Source organism: Leopardus geoffroyi, chromosome A1 (assembly GCF_018350155.1).
Source record: "Leopardus geoffroyi isolate Oge1 chromosome A1, O.geoffroyi_Oge1_pat1.0, whole genome shotgun sequence".
In the NCBI taxonomy this organism is placed as follows: Eukaryota; Metazoa; Chordata; class Mammalia; order Carnivora; family Felidae; genus Leopardus; species Leopardus geoffroyi.
The window spans coordinates 30,493,976-30,511,404 of NC_059326.1; positions in this window are offsets into that span (position 1 = coordinate 30,493,976).

The window sequence follows — 17,429 nt, forward strand, 5'->3', positions numbered from 1 at the left end:
TGACAGTGACAATGATAATGATGATGGAAACATTTCTATTGTCTGGTTCAGGTTTTTTTTTTTTTTTTCTTTCGTATATGTTTCAAATGCTCAGTTAGTTTTCTTTTAAAAAAAAAAATGGACGATGGGAGAAGCAAGTAAAATAAGAGAGCCCTGTATGACTTTTTAGAGACACCCTTGGTTTTTGGCAGGTGGGACTTGAGCGTGAACAAAGAACGGAGACGTATTGGCAGTGCAGAGAGGCCTGTCCTGACTAACGGGAGAGCACAAACGACTGGTTTGGAAATAGGATTGCTCTTGGAGCTGGCATATTTGAGACAGCTTTACTATTAGTCGAGAAACCCCACTGGAGGAGAGATGAAGGGTTCTTGTTTGTTATAGCTCTCCCTACCCCAATAGAGAAGAGCTGGGAAATGAGGTAAAAAGGCTTAAAGGCTTCCCTTCGTTTCTGAGGGGTTCAGTTTCTTACTCAGCTTTAAGGTCTTGGGGCTTGTGCAATGCATGGCCTTGAGACCCAGGAGAAAACCAAAGTCAGCTGTGCTTGTGGAATTAGGCAGCTCAGAGCCCGGGTGACTCTGCACAGCTAACGACCCTCACAGAGTAGGTGCTCCCATGAGCCTTTCAGAACCACAAATCCTCTCCGTGATTTGGAGGCCAGTCAAAAACCTACACAGGAATTAATGAACCAAGACAAACTTCACAGTGGCAGGCTAAGTCAGAGGCCAGGGCAGAGGAACTAGCAGCAGAATTCTAGGAGAGAATAAAAAATTTATGGTAATCATTGGTGAATAGAAATGGAAGCAGAGAGTGTTAGACATTACCTAACCTAGTTCAGCCACGATCTATGGCTGCTGTAATTGTGAAGGCTTATACTGACTCAAGTCTGTCTGAAGATTTGTGGTTACATCGCTGGAAAGTTATATTCTCTTAAACTTGAAAGTGAATGTGAAAAATCTATGTAGTTTATATTATGTATTAAAGATTTTCTTTTTCTTTTTTCTTTTTTCTTCTTGTTGGGTAAGAGCTAAATTAAATAGCTGGAGGAAAACATTTAAAAAAAATCTACAAGTTAGGATGCATTGAGAGAGAACTTGACAACTTGAAAGGATCATCTCAGGCAGGCTCACCCCCATTTGGGGCAAGTTCTTAAAGATATCCTCGGGATAAGAAAAGAATAAAAGGGGTAGGAGAAGCAGCACTCTGTTGAGGAGAATAATAATCCTTCTTAGATTTCCTGTCTTACCTTTTTCCTCTGGGGCATCATCAGATCCCCAAGGATGAAAAGTTGTATGCGTTTTGTCTACCAGTGTTGTGGGCAGAGTAGGTGAGGACCGCTGGCTCTGCCGTCCTACATGTGGGTCCCCTGGTATGCCTGCTCGTTCAGGTCGGTCCTACTATCTGTGTGTGTTGGGGTGAAGGGAGGTATGTTGAAGTGTGGGGGTGCCAACTGGGGGTCTATGGCTGGCCCTGGAGTCCACTGGTACTTCCCTGAGATAGGGTTACTAGGTTGTTTGATGTGAAATACTGGGCAGAGAAGCTTAAGCTCTCATATCCACAGAGGACTGCATAATTGAGTTTAGAGTGAGAACACATTCACATAAATCACTTTATAAAAGGGGCTCTTCTTTCCGTGTCCAACTCAAGCATAAATATTTAGCATCTACAAATTATAGCAACAGACAGCCCAGACAGAAAGATTTTTTAAGTAACGCTGGGACAACTAATCAAATATCTTGGGCAACAATTATCTATGTTATATACTAAACCAAAAATTAATTTCTTGTGAACTAAGTAAAAACTGCTATTAATCGAGTGCTCCCTGTGCATGCCATGCTGTGTTTTCAGCGTATTATTTTAATATTAACACTTTTCAAGACCAGTATCATCACCGCTTAAGAAGTGGGGATTATCTCAGAAAGGGTGGCCTGCCCAAGGTTACTCAGTGGCTAGGGGCAGGGCTGGGATTCTACATAGACCATCCCAGTGAAGACTGAACATATCTCATACCGCAGTGGACTTCCCCTAATGAAGCATATGGAACAATGGGATATTAAGCTGTTCAATTGGTTTTTAATAGATTTTATTTATTTATTTATTTATTTATTTATTTATTTATTTATTTATATATATATATAGAGAGAGAGAGAGAGAGAGAGAGAGCACAAGTCGGGGGCGGGGTGGGGGGGAGAGGGGCAGAGAGACAGAGAATCTTAAGCAGGTTCCATGCTCAGCGTGTAGCCCGACATGGAGCTCAGTCCCACGACCCTTGGATTATGACCTGAGCTGAAGTCAAGAGTCGGATGCTCAACCAACTGAGCCACCCACGTGCCCCTCTGCTGTCAGATATTTATCCACTTGTGATTGGAAAGGATTTTTGTAAGGATAGACCATGAAGAGATGATGGGAGAAAAGATGGACAGCAGAAAGTCAAACATTAAAAACCAAAGTGTAGAATCTTCTCTAATTCCAAATTTAAAGCAAATTTGGCAACCTGGGAAAATTATTTGGAATATGCAAAGACAGACAAAGATTATAAGCTTTAACCTGTTCAATACTTAAAATTTTTTTTAAATGTTTATTTATTTTTGAGAGAGAGAGAGTGAGCGAGCACAAGTGGGGGAGAGGTAGAGAGAGAGAGAGGGAGACACAGAATCTGAAGCAGGCTCCAGGCTCTGAGCTGTCAGCACAGAGCCTGACATGTGGGGCTAGAACTCATGAACTGTGAGATTGTGACCTGAGAGGAAGTCGGAGGCTTAACTAACTGAGCCACCCAGGGGCCCCAACCTGTTCAATGCGCTTAAAAATCCACAATTAAAAAAAATCTCAGAGAAATGAACAAGAATCAAAGACGATTCAGAAAAGTAATGCAAATGGGCAATACATGTGAGAACACGATCAAACACAGCACATTACAGTTTTTCACCTTCAGATTCACAACAATTTGAGAAAGGTGCAGTGAAACAGGCATTTTCACATGCTGCTTGTAGGCTTATAAATATTTTAAAAAACATTTCTGGAAAGTCAGTCAGCTGTAGGGAAAAGCATGAAAAAGTTAAAATGGTTTAAATTTTGGGCTCTACTTCTTGGGATGTCTTTTCTTCTCCATGGAAATAGAATCATGTACAGAATAGAATGTTGGAGAACTAAATTTTAGTGCAGAATCCTTTTTTTTTCTTTGATTTTGGATGTCACTGGGCAAATGATTTAGTCATCCTAACTCAGTGTTTTATTTGTAAAAGGGGAATGATACCATGATTCTGTGAGGATTCTATGACACAATGCACGTTAAGACTTATCCTGGTGCATAGTAATTATACACTCTAGTAATACTTATAATGTTGCTGTTCTTTTCATCCTAGTTTAATTTACAAGTAAAAATAGTGGAAACAAACTTTTGAAAGACAAATGACATGAATAAATCTTCGTAATAAATTTGAAAATGAACAAAGCAGCTATCTATTTGTTATAATTTATACTGTACTCACGGAGGGAAATATACCAAAATGATAACATTGGTCATTATTAGATGTTTGTGTTTCTTTATCCAGTTTTTCTGAACTGGAGATATTCCTTTGCCTAAGTACTTTTAGTAGGGGGGCAAGGTGAAAAGCCAGTCATAGCTGGAGCATTCTGGAGCTGACTGACTGAAACAGGACTTGAGGCTGGAGTGGGGGGTCATCGGAGGTTTGGGGCAAAGGTAACCCCATCTGGGGCCCCCGAGTGGCTCTGTCAGTTGAGCGTCCAGCTTCGCCTCAGGTCATGATCTGGCAGTTCCTGAGTTTGAGCCCCACGTGGGGCTCTGTGCTGACAGGTGAGAGCCTGGAACCTGCTTTGGATTCTGTGTCTCCCTCTCTCTCCGCCCCTCTCCTGCTCGTGCTCTGTCTTTATCTCTCTCTCTCTCTCTCTCTCTCTCTCTCTCTCTTTCAAAAATAAAAAATAAAAACATTTAAAAAAATTCAAAGTTAAGCCCATCTGAGTTTCGGTATGAAATTTGGATCTCTGGATATCGATTCAATCTTAATGAGAGAGAAACCAGAACTTTACTGCATTTATTTTCCATGAAGGATTGAAAGGAGGCTGAAGGGAAAGGAAAATAGCACCTTTAAACAAAGTCTCCAAACTCAGGATGCCAGGATAGATTGTGAGTAGTCACGAAATATTTTTAGATTCTTACTCCGTACCCTATATTCTTAGCTGTGGTGGCAGTTAGATTGTCACAGCGTGAGTCCTAGTCCTAAATTCTTAGCACACATCAGCATGTGGTATCTTAAAAATCTAAAGCACCTGGCAAGCAAAACAAGAATCACACACACAGACACACATGCACACACACAAATACACACACAGAGGATTTGGATTGCGAGGGCCAGAGGGAAAGAATTGGTGGTATGAAACCATGAAGTGTATCCTGTCCACTGGGCCAAAAGCTAAATGCTTCAACGTGAGTGGAAGATTCATGTTGGAATTCTTTTCAGTTCCAGTGACTATGGAAATAATATAACTTGAAATACGTTCATGTGTTTTCCTTTTGCATACTTCCTCGTATGAGACTGACCTCTGATTTATCCAGGGAGATCCATTGCCTTAGGAAGGACACAGGCAGGAAAGTTAGGGCAGGAACACAAAGAGAAACAGTTTGCCTGCTCAAATTTTGCCTGAAAATGTTTTTTTGAGTGCACTGTGAGACAATGTGTTGGGGCTAACTGAAAGGGGAAGATTTTTCTGAATTCCAAAAATCTTCCCTTTCCATATCCGGAGACAAACCTAGGAGACTCAGATCACAGAGGAAGAAGCCTAGGAAGGGCTGAGGATGTGACCTCAGGAATGGAGGTCCAGGAGCAGTGGCCAAGCGAGAGCAGAGGGAAAAGGGATGGCGAGATAGGTTTGCCTACAAAGGACCCGGAACCCCGTAGGCTGCACATAGTTGCAATAGAAGCCCTAGGAGTCCCCACATGCCTGGTGTTGGGGGTGGGGGGGTGGTGTAGGGGGGGGTGTCAGGGCACCAGTGACCGACAGAGGGCTGACGTGTCAGGATGGAGAGGCCACAGAGTACAGGACGTCACAGCCAGAAGCACGTGCGTGAGATTATGTGCTTCAGCAGCACGTCCAGCAAAGTGCCCCCAAAGGCCAAATGAGACTGTTACCTGGGCTGATGGCCAGGTAGGCCGGTCAGGGGACATACCGGGTCCACACTTCAGTGGCCAGCGGTGCAGGCCTCCCAGGAACAAGTGTGGACCAACTCCAAGATAGGGATTGGCACCGGAGACTTCCCTTGTGGGGCGCCCCAGTGTCCCCCTGTACCAGTGTAAGGGGAAGGAGGGCGGGAGGAGAAAATCCCCATGAGAGGTGTCGGACCAGCTCTTACAGGGATTTCGAATTTCAAATTGGCAGACGATTTACCCATTGGATTAGTGGTTCTCAACCTGGGCTGCACATCGGAACCACCTGGGAAGCTTTTAAAACTCCTTACGGCCAAGCCCAATTAAATTAGAATCTCTGGAGGTGGGATCCTGGCGTTAGTATTTTAAAGAAATCTTCATATGATTAAAAAGTGCAGCTGGATTCTAGAAGTGCTGCAATGAGGAAAAAAGAAACTCGAAGGAGACTTTTAAATTGGAAGTTATCTTTAATTGGCAAGGCTAGTTTACTTTCGTTTTCTCCCATTAACCGAAATTCTTGGATGATCCAGAGCGGAATGAGACTCTTTTACGAAAAGACAGTTTTCAAAAAAAAAAAAAAAATCTATATAGGCATTAGAGTATTTTCAGTCCTGCTCCACATAAGAAAAATAAGAGCTAACGCCCCGAGTGCTTATATTTGCCAGGTATTAGGTTGAGTGTTTTTTAAGTATTCTTTAATACTCAGGACAACCTAGGAAGTAGGCGCTACTGATATTTCTGCTTTAGATAAGGAGACCGTCAGGGCGAGGGTAAGTAACTTTTCCGGTTGCTGTGTTAGTAAGTGTTCAAGCAAGTATTCGCACCCGCCCAGGCTCACCTGCCAGCTGCTGCCTGGCATCACTTGGACAATGTGGTGTCTTCCTCAGCTCCTACCCCTTGACGGAAATAGCCTGTGCCCTCCATTCACAAAGCTGACTTAGATTAGTCACAACTGTTGCTGTGAAAACTGCAACGTGTACTTCCAGTAATCTGCGTTTGCTTGTTCCAACATTTGTTAAAACTTGGTCGGGGTCCTAGAAGGAATTTTCACATAGCTTGTCCTGGTTATCGTTTTAATTTTTACTAGATTTCTCCTTCTTTCAGCATATCAGAATATCCCTCACTACCTTTGCAGGATACTGAACTCAAATGCCACTGTCTTCCTGAAGCCTTTTCTGGTCCATGAAGGACCGATCTTCTTGCTGTGTTGACTGACTCTGTTCTTAACGTCCTTTATCTCATTCACACACAGCCCATATTACGTAACTACCTACTATTATCCCCATGTCTTGACCCTTTCTTCTATGAGTTCTTCTGCTCGGCTAATGCTAATTCACCTCCCTTTGGTCAAGAACAACCTTATCTATCTTTGTATCTTTTGAATTATTAACACATCTTGTTCATGCTCAAAATTGTACGTTTTAATAAAACTTGACGAAAATAATCGTGATTCAAATATAATATCCAGAAGGAAATGGTTCCTCCTTAAAACAATAAATACTACAGACATAGAATAAAATGAGTTTCAAATGGAATCTATTGAAAGGCAACCTCTGACTAAATAGGAAAAGTAGAAGGTGGATAAGCAATGTTTTTACTTTTCCTTTCTAGAATAACTTGAAGGGTCGTCAGTTATTTAAAAGATGTGCATCTCTCTGGGCACCTCAGTGGATCAGTCGGTTAAGCGTCTGACTTTGACTCAGGTCATGATCTTGTTCGCGAATTCAAGCCCCGCGTGGGGCTCTGTGCTGACAGCTCAGAGCCTGGAGCCTGCTTGGGATTCTGTGTCTTCCTCTTTCTCTCCCCTCCCATACTCATGCTCTGTCTGTCTCTCTCTCAAAACTAAATAAGCATTTAAAAAATATGTATCTCTCAAAATAAAATGCTTATGACTATTTGTCTTAAGATTCCTTATGGGAAAAGACATTTTTAGTTGAGTTTTTTTTCCCACCCATATTCTTACAACATGTTCTTTTGGATTTGACAGGTAGCGTTGCAGAACTTTACTAGACAAATACATATTTGAAAAGATTTCATGGTAAACAGAGGTGTTTGTTTTTCAAAATATAAAGGGCTGTATCTCCAAATGAACTGACATTTAATTGATTTTATTTATTTTAAATCTTTATTTTTGAGAGAGAGGGAGAGAATGTGTGCGCCTGTGCAAGCAAGGGAGGGGCAGAGAGAGAAGCAGACAGAGGATCCAAAGCGGGCTTTGTGCTGACCGCAGAGAGCCTGATGCAGGGCTTCAGTTCACAACCTTGAGACCATGACCTGAGCTGAGATCGAGAGTCGGATGCTTAGCCAACTGAATCACCCAGGTGCCTCTGAACTGACATTGTAATTGATATGGCATAGATTTTTGGGCTTTTGTCTATGAAAATTTTGTTTGAATTTTTCTTAGGGCACAGATATTATTCCTTATGATTTGTAAATACCCTGTTTCCCAAGTTGTAGGGTCCAATTCTTCCTTTTTTGATTTTATATTTTTTGGATAGATGCTACCTTAAAGATGTAACAAGATACACTTTCTTTCTTCTTTCTTCTTTCTTTTTTTTCTTGTTTTTACTTTGTGACTATTGAAATTAATGCTAGTGTATATATTATATATACTATATATATTATATATATACTACATATACTATATATATATAATATATATATATAGCTTAACAATAATTCCTATGGCCTGTGTTTTTTCAGTGGATAAAATGGCTGGGAAATAACACATTTCAAATTTGATATCTATATGAACTGACAGGTATTTGGTAAAAAGACTGGCCAATAGCCTGAAGGTCTAATTTTTCCTTGTGACTTACGGTGCAGACCAAGGATAAATTATTTTAAATTCTATAAACTGCCATATCACTTTAAGTATTTTTAATCTTCCTCTGAATTCTTCTTGTACCATTGATGTGCCTTTCAGAGATAACTATGCTAAAAAAAAAAGTTTGAGAAGTATTTGCCAACTCTCTCAGGAGAGCAAGGGCTCAGTGGTATATTTTGAATTCTAGTTCAATTACTTTATGATAAGGGATTTTCTTTATTCACAAATGAGGGTTGCTGGTGGAAGGTACAGTTCAGCTGTTTATATACTAACGTGCAGCAATTATGATGAAACAAAACTCATTCTACAACTCTCGTAACTATGGCAACCAGAATTAAATGAATTCTATTAGAAATACAAAAAGCCACCCCAGTAGGATAGAGTAAATATTATCTCTTATTGATTTATGAATGTTCCAGATGATGAAAAGTGGTTAATATATTTCTGTCATGAAACACATTTGTTAGGGGTTCTTTTTATTGATAGAGCCATTGTCTATTTAAATAATGTCAGCCAGATATCATTAATTTTTACATCTTTTTTTTCCCAATCACTTTTGCCTTCATTACAAGAAGCTATCAGCCTTTCTATTGTCTTCTGTATTCCATTTAGGGTAACAAGGCAGATGCTTGACTTAAGGACCATTTCTGATTATGTTTGTCTAAAATCTGGCTTGACCAAAGATTATTAGTACATGTTTATTTTGAGGGAGAGTTAGTTGATTTGGATATTCTATTTCACTTGCATTTGGTCAAAACATAGAACTCTCTCGGCTTCATGTGCCTGGTGCTTGCAGTGGGATTTGTTGGAGAAGCGAAATTAAACTTTTAGTAATTTGTTCTGTAAGTAGACTAATTTAAAATTCAATCCAAGTAATAATGTGAGGCTAAAATGGAACAGCATTTTGTAGCAAGATTAGAGTTTTTGTGTCCCAGAGGGTTTCATGTGCAGGTGTCAGTGGGGCTCTGCATTCAAAATGCCAGCACGTACTGTGCCCACTTCTGCCTTCTCCCTAAAATCAGCTCGACACGTTGAGTCTTGATTAGAATGAAAAGGTCACCGGCTCTTTTTTCCTCCAAAATACTGACAACAGTCAAAAGAATGGAGCATCTGCCAACCCGGATGAAGGAGACAAGACACACCCGAGGCATTAGTACCAAGACCTTTTGGGTTTCAGGGTTTCGTCATAGACATTTTCCTGCAATTGTTTCTGGTCGCTTTATGCCTCAGTGGAAATACTGTTGTGGTGAGTTAGGAAATGGGTTTTCTCAAATGAAAGTGCTCAGTCACAGAAACAAAGCAGAAAATTATGAGCGAGATTGAAAACTTTAAGACATTTAACTAATTCCTTATGTTCTCTTAACCTCTAAAAATACTGAATTGTAAGGTTGAATTGTTATATATCTTAATAGTTGGGATTTATTTATCTTGTATAACCTGTATTACTTAGGACTAGCTTTTGCCTATTATTATAGATATTAAAATTCCTGAAATAAGCTACAGTCAACCCAAGCATTTACCTAAGAAAATGACTATCAGAAGAACCACAGACTTGTCTTACTCTAGTCCTGATGCAAGACTTCTCTAAAGTCCTTGAGTTTTACCAGGGCCTCAGTCCATTGTGTCAGAATAAGCTCCTAAATACCATACAGTCTGATCCTTTCTACCCACGGTTCTAAGGATTTTGGACCTCCAAGTCTTATAGGCATTTTTATTATATTTCACAGAATTCCCATATCGGGTTGACATTCTGCTTCGAATCACAACATATGAGAATTGGAGGGGATTTCAGAGATCACCTAGTCTAAGCTGTTCATTTTGCAGATAAGAAATTGAGGCTCAGAGAGGTGAAGTGAATTGCCCAAGGTCACACAGCTCATTAACAGCACAACTGGAGTAAGACCTGTGGTCATCTAACTCTTAATCCAGAGCTCTTTCCATTAAACCTCACCACCTCATGTTTTCTCTTACGTCTAGAGGAAGGCATTGCCAGATCTTCCTTCCTTTTAGCATATGAATATACAAACAGAAGGTAAGATTACCCATTCCCAAACTACTGTTCCATCCATTACTGCCCATTACATATCTTCTCACTTCTAGAAGAAAAAAAAATAGTCTGAACATTTTGCTTTTATATTCATTATCTACTCTGTGCCTGTTAGTTGCTCTCGTTTTTTAGTAATGCTTTTACTGATTAACTTGGTCTGTGCAATATAAAATGGTGAAATGCATTATCCTGGGTAAATGTGATGTTATTAATGTGTTTTATTCTAGTTATGGGTCATTATTTCCGATAGATGTAATCGTCCCAGCACTGAGACCTAGCAGGTGGTCTCACTAGAAGTTATAACAGTTTTCTTAATGGTCTGGTAAGAATGTCATTTGCAGGGCAGCAAGGGCAAAGAGAAATTGGTCCCAGAGCTAGCTTGCTTCTGCACTCGTTCCCAAGCTTGAGCAAGCAAAAGTAAATACATATTTTCTTACTGATCAGTTGGGTATTTTTTCCTGCCTATTCATTTTCAGTAAAAGTGATGAGGACCCATGTATATTTATTACTATTTACAGCCTCTCCACCACCCCACACATACCAATAACATTACAAATGACCCAGCAATGCTTTGCCTTTCTAATTCTTAGAGGAAACAAGCCTTTTTGCCTCCTGAGAGGAACCAGCATCCAATCAAGCAATGACATATGATTAAATCCAGTTGGCCAGGCAAAAGAGAGACAACTGGGAAGGAGAAATCAAGAGACAATGTTTCCATTAGTGGTATCTCACTCTTGAGAGAATGCATGATATCATTATGATGAGAGGACTATAAATCATGTATTTAAATGTTAACACCTTCATTTACCTACCAGGCATGAACACCAGAAGTTATTATAAGATTGAGATGATGGTGTATATGATTGTCCTGAATTTTTCCTCATACAGAGCATGATCACAGTTGAATGATTTAATGTGTAATTACAAGCATTCATGCCCGGGTGAAATGAACTGTCTACCTCAAGAAAGGGGTCTTGCGAGGATAAGAGTATTCCTGGTCTATTTCAGGTGCGCTCTCACGTGTGCTGCGTGCTTGAAATAGAGTGCACGAGACACATGCGCACATGGACAGACACTGCATCTTCCATGGGTGTATGTCCCGAGCATTCATTAATTTAGATAGCACAGCTTCCAGAAGCTACCAGGTTAGTAATTCACATATTTTAGTGACTCCTCCTTGCTGTGGCTGTATTTTGTCCATTCTAAGATGAATATGTGTTTCTGCTTCCCCATTTTAACTTGCCTGAAATCAAGAGTGCCTTCTAGCTGATGGTGCAAGGGGCATTTTGGCCATGGATGTCTTCTGTGCATGTGTGAACTTAGTGGCATCACTGGAAAAGTGTGGGACTCAATCCCAGGAACCATGAGATCATGGCCTGAGCTGATATCAAGAGTCAGATGGTCAACCAACCGAGCCACCCAGGCTCACTTTCCTTTTTAATGTAAGAATGAGAATGCTGTGAGAAAAGGAAAAGCTGCATCCAAGTTTCAAAGGCTTTTTTTTTTAAATGAATTTAAAATAAAAGTTCTACAGGAGGGGAAAAGAGTTGGAAATGTTTTTCCATCCTTGTGATGAATAGTAGTATATCTTAAAATCAGTGGCAATTTAGGGTCAATAAAATACGGCATTTGGTCATTTTATCGGAACTAAATGTATCTAATGCCAAGAGGTTTGGAGAACTAGTCTAGCTTATCCATTTTGTATTTGATGAAGGAGGCTCAAAGAAAGGGAATGAGTTGCCTGTAATTACACAGCTCTCTACCATACGATGGTGACAAGCCAGATTTTAGACGTCACCACTGATGACTGTTGTGAACGAGGCTTAGAGTTAATAACACACTATCATTTTTGTGCACACAGTGAAGTTACTTTTTCCTTGTTAGGTTATACTGTATGATCTAACAAAGTAAAGTGATAACGTGTTACTTGTATTTCAGAGCCTCCCAGGAGGCGTAAAAAATATGGTGTTTCCAACAGTGTATTTTAAGTTCTTTGGAGGATGGGGGCAGTTTCTTAATATTTCAGAAAATATTCTTTCTGGGGAAAGACAGGATAATATGTCTTTAACATCTAGAGAATTCCACATAAACAAAAAGGGTAAAAATCAGAGGCCCTGAGAATAACATAATGTAGTTTAACTTCTTTTCCACACTGCTGTCTGGCATTTATTACCAGTACTGTGAACATTCCCATGATTTTTAATCTTTGCCATGCATCAGAATTCTTCTTGCATTTTCCCTTTTTAAATAGTTATTTTAACTTTTGTCACAACAATGCATTATGTGTATATAGTTTTGAAATCAGAAATCAGCATATATGAGGCTTATAATAAAAAGTAGCTGTCTCTTCTCCTTAACTTTGAACTCCAGTTGTACTCCCCAGAGATAAACATGGAATTCTTCCAGCTTTTCCCTTTCAATGATATCTATCAAGCAAAAAAAGTAAGACATGACTTCTGTCTCGTACAACCGTATGTTTCTCAAACAGCTTTACTGAGGTATAATTGACCTGCAGTAAATTGTACAAATTTTAAATGTCCAAAACCATAGGTTTTGGCAGATGCACTGACTTATAAAACCATCACCACAAGGGAGATAGTGCCTACGTCATTCCTACTCAAAATTTCTTTGTGATCCCTAGTAGCCCCACCCCTGCCACCACTCTGCGACTCCCCCCTGCCTGTTCCCAAGCAATCATTGATTTGCTTTCTATTGCTATAAATTACTTGGCATTTTCTAAAATTTTACATTAATGGAATCATACAGTAGATGCTTTTTCTTTTCCTGGTTTCTTTCATAGAGCATAGTTATTGTGAGATTCACCCATGCTTTTTTTTTGCACGCATCGGTGGTTTATTCCTTTTTACTCTTGATTAGTATTCCATGGGTAGACAAAACATAGCTTGTTAGTTTATTCAGCTGTTTATGGACATTTGGGTTGTTTCTAGTTTTTGGCTATGGCAAATAGAGCCATTAACAGTTGTGTGAAAGCCTTTCTATGGAAATATGCTTTCATTTCTCTTGCATAAATATCTAATAGTGGAATGATTTGGTAATGTGGTAGTACCATGTTTAATTTTTTAAGAAACTGCTGAACTGTTTTTCAAAGGGGTGCACTATTTTACATTTCCATCTCCCGTGTATGAGCATTTCAGTGGTTCTACATCCTCAACAATGCTAGGAATGACCAATCTTATTTTAATCTTAGCTATTTTCATAGGTGTATGGGTATGTTTAATTATGATTTTGATTTCCTCGTATCTAATTGCTAACGATGTGAAATAGAATAGATACTATGATAAAATGAGTGATACACCCACCGTGGCTACAAAATTTGAGAGGGTGCCAGGAAACTCTGTAATCAAGGTAAATAATATCTTACTGCAATATTAAAAAAATTAAAAATACAGCAAAAGACCCACAATGAGCAAAGTATCAAAATCTTAAATAAAGATGGTATTAACTTTTTTTTTCTTAACAGTGCCTTTCAAAGAGAGAAATTTCTAAATTTAATGAAAATCAAATGATCAATTTTATCACTTAACTTTATGGATTGTACTTCTGGTGTTGAAGGAAAACTTTGCTTAACCAAAGATCATAAAGATTTCCTATTGGAAATTTTATAACTTTAGGTTTTTACAGTAAGGTATATGATCCATTTCAAGGGTTGTTTTGTACAGATCAAAGTTTTCTGAGAGAGAGAGAGGGTTGGGAAGAGGGCAGAGGGAGAGAGAGAGAATCTTAGGCAGACAGAGAGAGAGAAAATCTTAAGCAGGTTCCATGCTTAGTGTGGAGCCTGATGGGGGGCTCAATCCCATGACCCTGGGATTGTGACCTGAGCCGAAATCAAGAGTCAGACACTCAACCAACTGAGCCACCCAGATGCCTTTCTCTCTTTTTTAAAATACCTATGACTATCCAGTTGTTACAGCACCATTTGTTGAAAATATTATGCTTTCTTCATTGAATTGTCTTTAAAAATCTGTTTTATTTCACAGAATTTTGTTATTCTCTTTAAAATATGTTTTGGCTATTTTAAGTCCTTAATGATTGCATGTGAATTTTAGAATCAGTTTGTCAATTCCTACAGAAAAGGCTACTCAGTTTTGACTGAGATTACATTAAATCTATAGATCAACTGGAGAAAAATGATATTGTAACTATAATGAATCTTCTGGTCCATGAACATAGTTTATTTCTCTATTTACGAAGGTATTCTTTAATTTCTCTAAGGAACATTTTGCAGGTTTTACTGTATAGGTTTTTTTTTTGTTTTTTTTAAATTTTTTTTTTCAACGTTTATTTATTTATTTTTGGGACAGAGACAGAGCATGAACAGGGGAGGGGCAGAGAGAGAGGGAGACACAGAATCGGAAACAGGCTCCAGGCTCTGAGCCATCAGCCCAGAGCCTGACGCGGGGCTCGAACTCACGGACTGCGAGATAGTGACCTGGCTGAAGTCGGACGCTTAACCGACTGCGCCACCCAGGCGCCCCAGTGTATAGGTTTTGTATATCTTTTGTCAGATTTATCCCTATATATTTAATACTACTTACTGTTGTACATATTTTTTTAAAGTAACTTCAGTTTCTAGTTGTTGCTAGAATATATAAATACAGTTGATTCCTATATTTTGATCTTGTATTCTGTAATTTTGCTGAACTTTTTTATTGGTTCTAGTAGCTTTTGTTAAGTTTATTTATTTATTCAATAGAGTGCACGTGAGCTGGGGAAGGGCAGAGAGAAAGGGAGAGAATACCAAGCAGGTCCCACACTGTCAGCATGGACCCCCACCTGGGGCTCGAACCCATGGACTATGAGATTGTGACTTAAGCCTAAAACGAGAGTGGGAAGCTTAACTGACTGAAGCACTCAGGTGCCCAGTTCTAGTACTTTTTGATAGAGTCCATAGAATTTTTTTTCCATCAGTGGCCAGGTTGTCTTTTTTTTTTTTTTTTAATTTTTTTTTTCAAGGTTTATTTATTTTTGGGACAGAGAGAGACAGAGCATGAACGGGGGAGGGAGACACAGAGAGAGAGGGAGACACAGAATCGGAAACAGGCTCCAGGCTCTGAGCCATCAGCCCAGAGCCTGACGTGGGGCTCGAACTCCCGGAACGCGAGATCGTGACCTGGCTGAAGTCGGACGCTTAACCGACTGCGCCACCCAGGCGCCCCCAGGTTGTCTTTAAATAAAAAACACTTTACTTCTTTCTTTCCAATATGGATTTTTAAAAATTTCTTTTACTTCCTTCATTGTAGTGGTTAGAACCTTTAGTACAATGTTGAAAGATATGATCGAGTAAACATCCTTGTCTTGTTAATATTCTCAGAGGTAAATTATTCATTCTTTCATCATTAAGTATGCTGTTAGTTGTAGTTTTGTGGGAGTTTCTTCTGTCTCCTTTTGTTTCTAGTTTGCTAAGAATTTTTAGTTAGAAATGCATACTGGATTTTGTCAAATTCCTTTATTGTGTTTATTGTGATAATCATATTCTTTTTCATTTTTAGTTTTATATGGTTAATTACACTGATCATAGAATATTCAACTAATATTTCATTTCTCAGATAAACTCCACTTGGTTGTGGCATATTATCTTTTCTGTATATTGTCGAATTATATTTCCTAGTTTTAAAATAATTTTTGCATTTATATTCATGAAAAGTATAGATCTGTTGTTTTCTTTTCTTTTAATGTCTTTGTCTAATTTGGGTACCAGGATATGCTAGCCTCATAGAATGAATTGGGAATAATTCTCTCTTCCTTTTTTTAATGGAAATTTGTATAAAATTGGTATTATTATTTCTTAAAGGTTAAGTATAATTCCCTAGGAAGGCCACATGGGCCTGGAGTTTTCTGGGTAAGGACCATTTAACTTCAAATTCAATTTTTAAAAAATGGTAGATGACTCTTCAGGTTATCTGTTTCCTTTTTAATGAGCTTTGGTAGTTTGTGTCTTTCAAACATTTTTTATATTTCATATAAAATGTTATTATTTTTCTTGAAATGCTTTAGAATATATAGCATTGCTACTTCTTTCATTTTTCACATTAGGTATTTATGTATTATCTTTCAATCTGGTTTAGGTATACATCAATTTTATGGATCTCAAAAAACACATTTTCCTTTTTTCATCTTTATTATTTTTTTTGTTTTCTATTTCATTGATTTCTGCTCTGATCTTTATTATTATTTTTTCTTCTTTTTAAAAAATTTGTTCTCTTTTTAGTTTTTTTAAGGTGAAAACTAAGGTCATTGATTTGGCCTTTCTTCTGTTGTAATATAGTTATTCGGTGCTATTAAATAAATGTTATTTCCCTGATGATGAGTGATGTTGAGCATTTTTTCATGTGTCGGTTGGCCATCTGGATGTCTTCTTTGGAGAAGTGTCTATTCATGTCTTTTGCCCATTTCTTCATTGGATTATTTGTTTTTTGGGTGTTGAGTTTGATAAGTTCTTTATAGATTTTTGAATACTAACCCTTTATCTGATATGTCATTTGCAAATATCTTCTCCCATTCTGTCGGTTGCCTTTTAGTTTTGCTGATTGTTTCCTTCGCTGTGCAGAAGCTTTTTATTTTGATGAGGTCTCAGTAGTTCATTTTTGCTTTTGTTTCCCTTGCCTCTGGAGATGTGTTGAGTAAGAAGTTGCTGCAGCCGAGATCAAAGAGGTTTTTGCCTGCTTTCTCCTCAAGGATTTTGATGGCTTCACTCATCATCAGGGAAATACAAATCAAAACCACAATGAGATACCACCTTACACCTGTCAGAATGGCTAACATTAACAACTCAGGTAACAACAGATGTTGGCGAGGATGTGGAGAAAGAGGATCTCTTTTGCACTGCTGGTGGGAATGCAAACTGGTGCAGCCACTCTGGAACACAGTATGGAGGTTCCTCAAAAAATTAAAAATAGAACTACCCTATGATCCAGCAATTGCACTACTAGGCATTTCTCCATGGGATACAGGTGTGCTGTTTCGAAGGGACACATGCATCCCCATGTTTATAGCAGCACTCTCAACAATAGCCAAAGTATGGAAAGAGCCCAAATGTCCATTGATGGATGAATGGATAAAGAAGATGTGGTATATACATACACACAATGGAGTATTACTCGGCAATCAAAAAGAATGAAATCTTGCCATTTGGAACTACATGGATGGAACTGGAGGGTATTATGCTAAGTGAAATTAGTCAGTCAGAGAAAGACAAAAATCAGATGACTTCACTCATATGAGGACTATAAGAGACAAAACAGATGAACATAAGGGAAGGGAAACAAAAATAATATAAAAAGAGGGAGGGGGACAAAACAGAAGAAACTCATAAATATGGAGAACAAACTGAGGGCTACTGGAGGGGTTGTGAGGGGGGGTTGGGCTAAATAGGTAA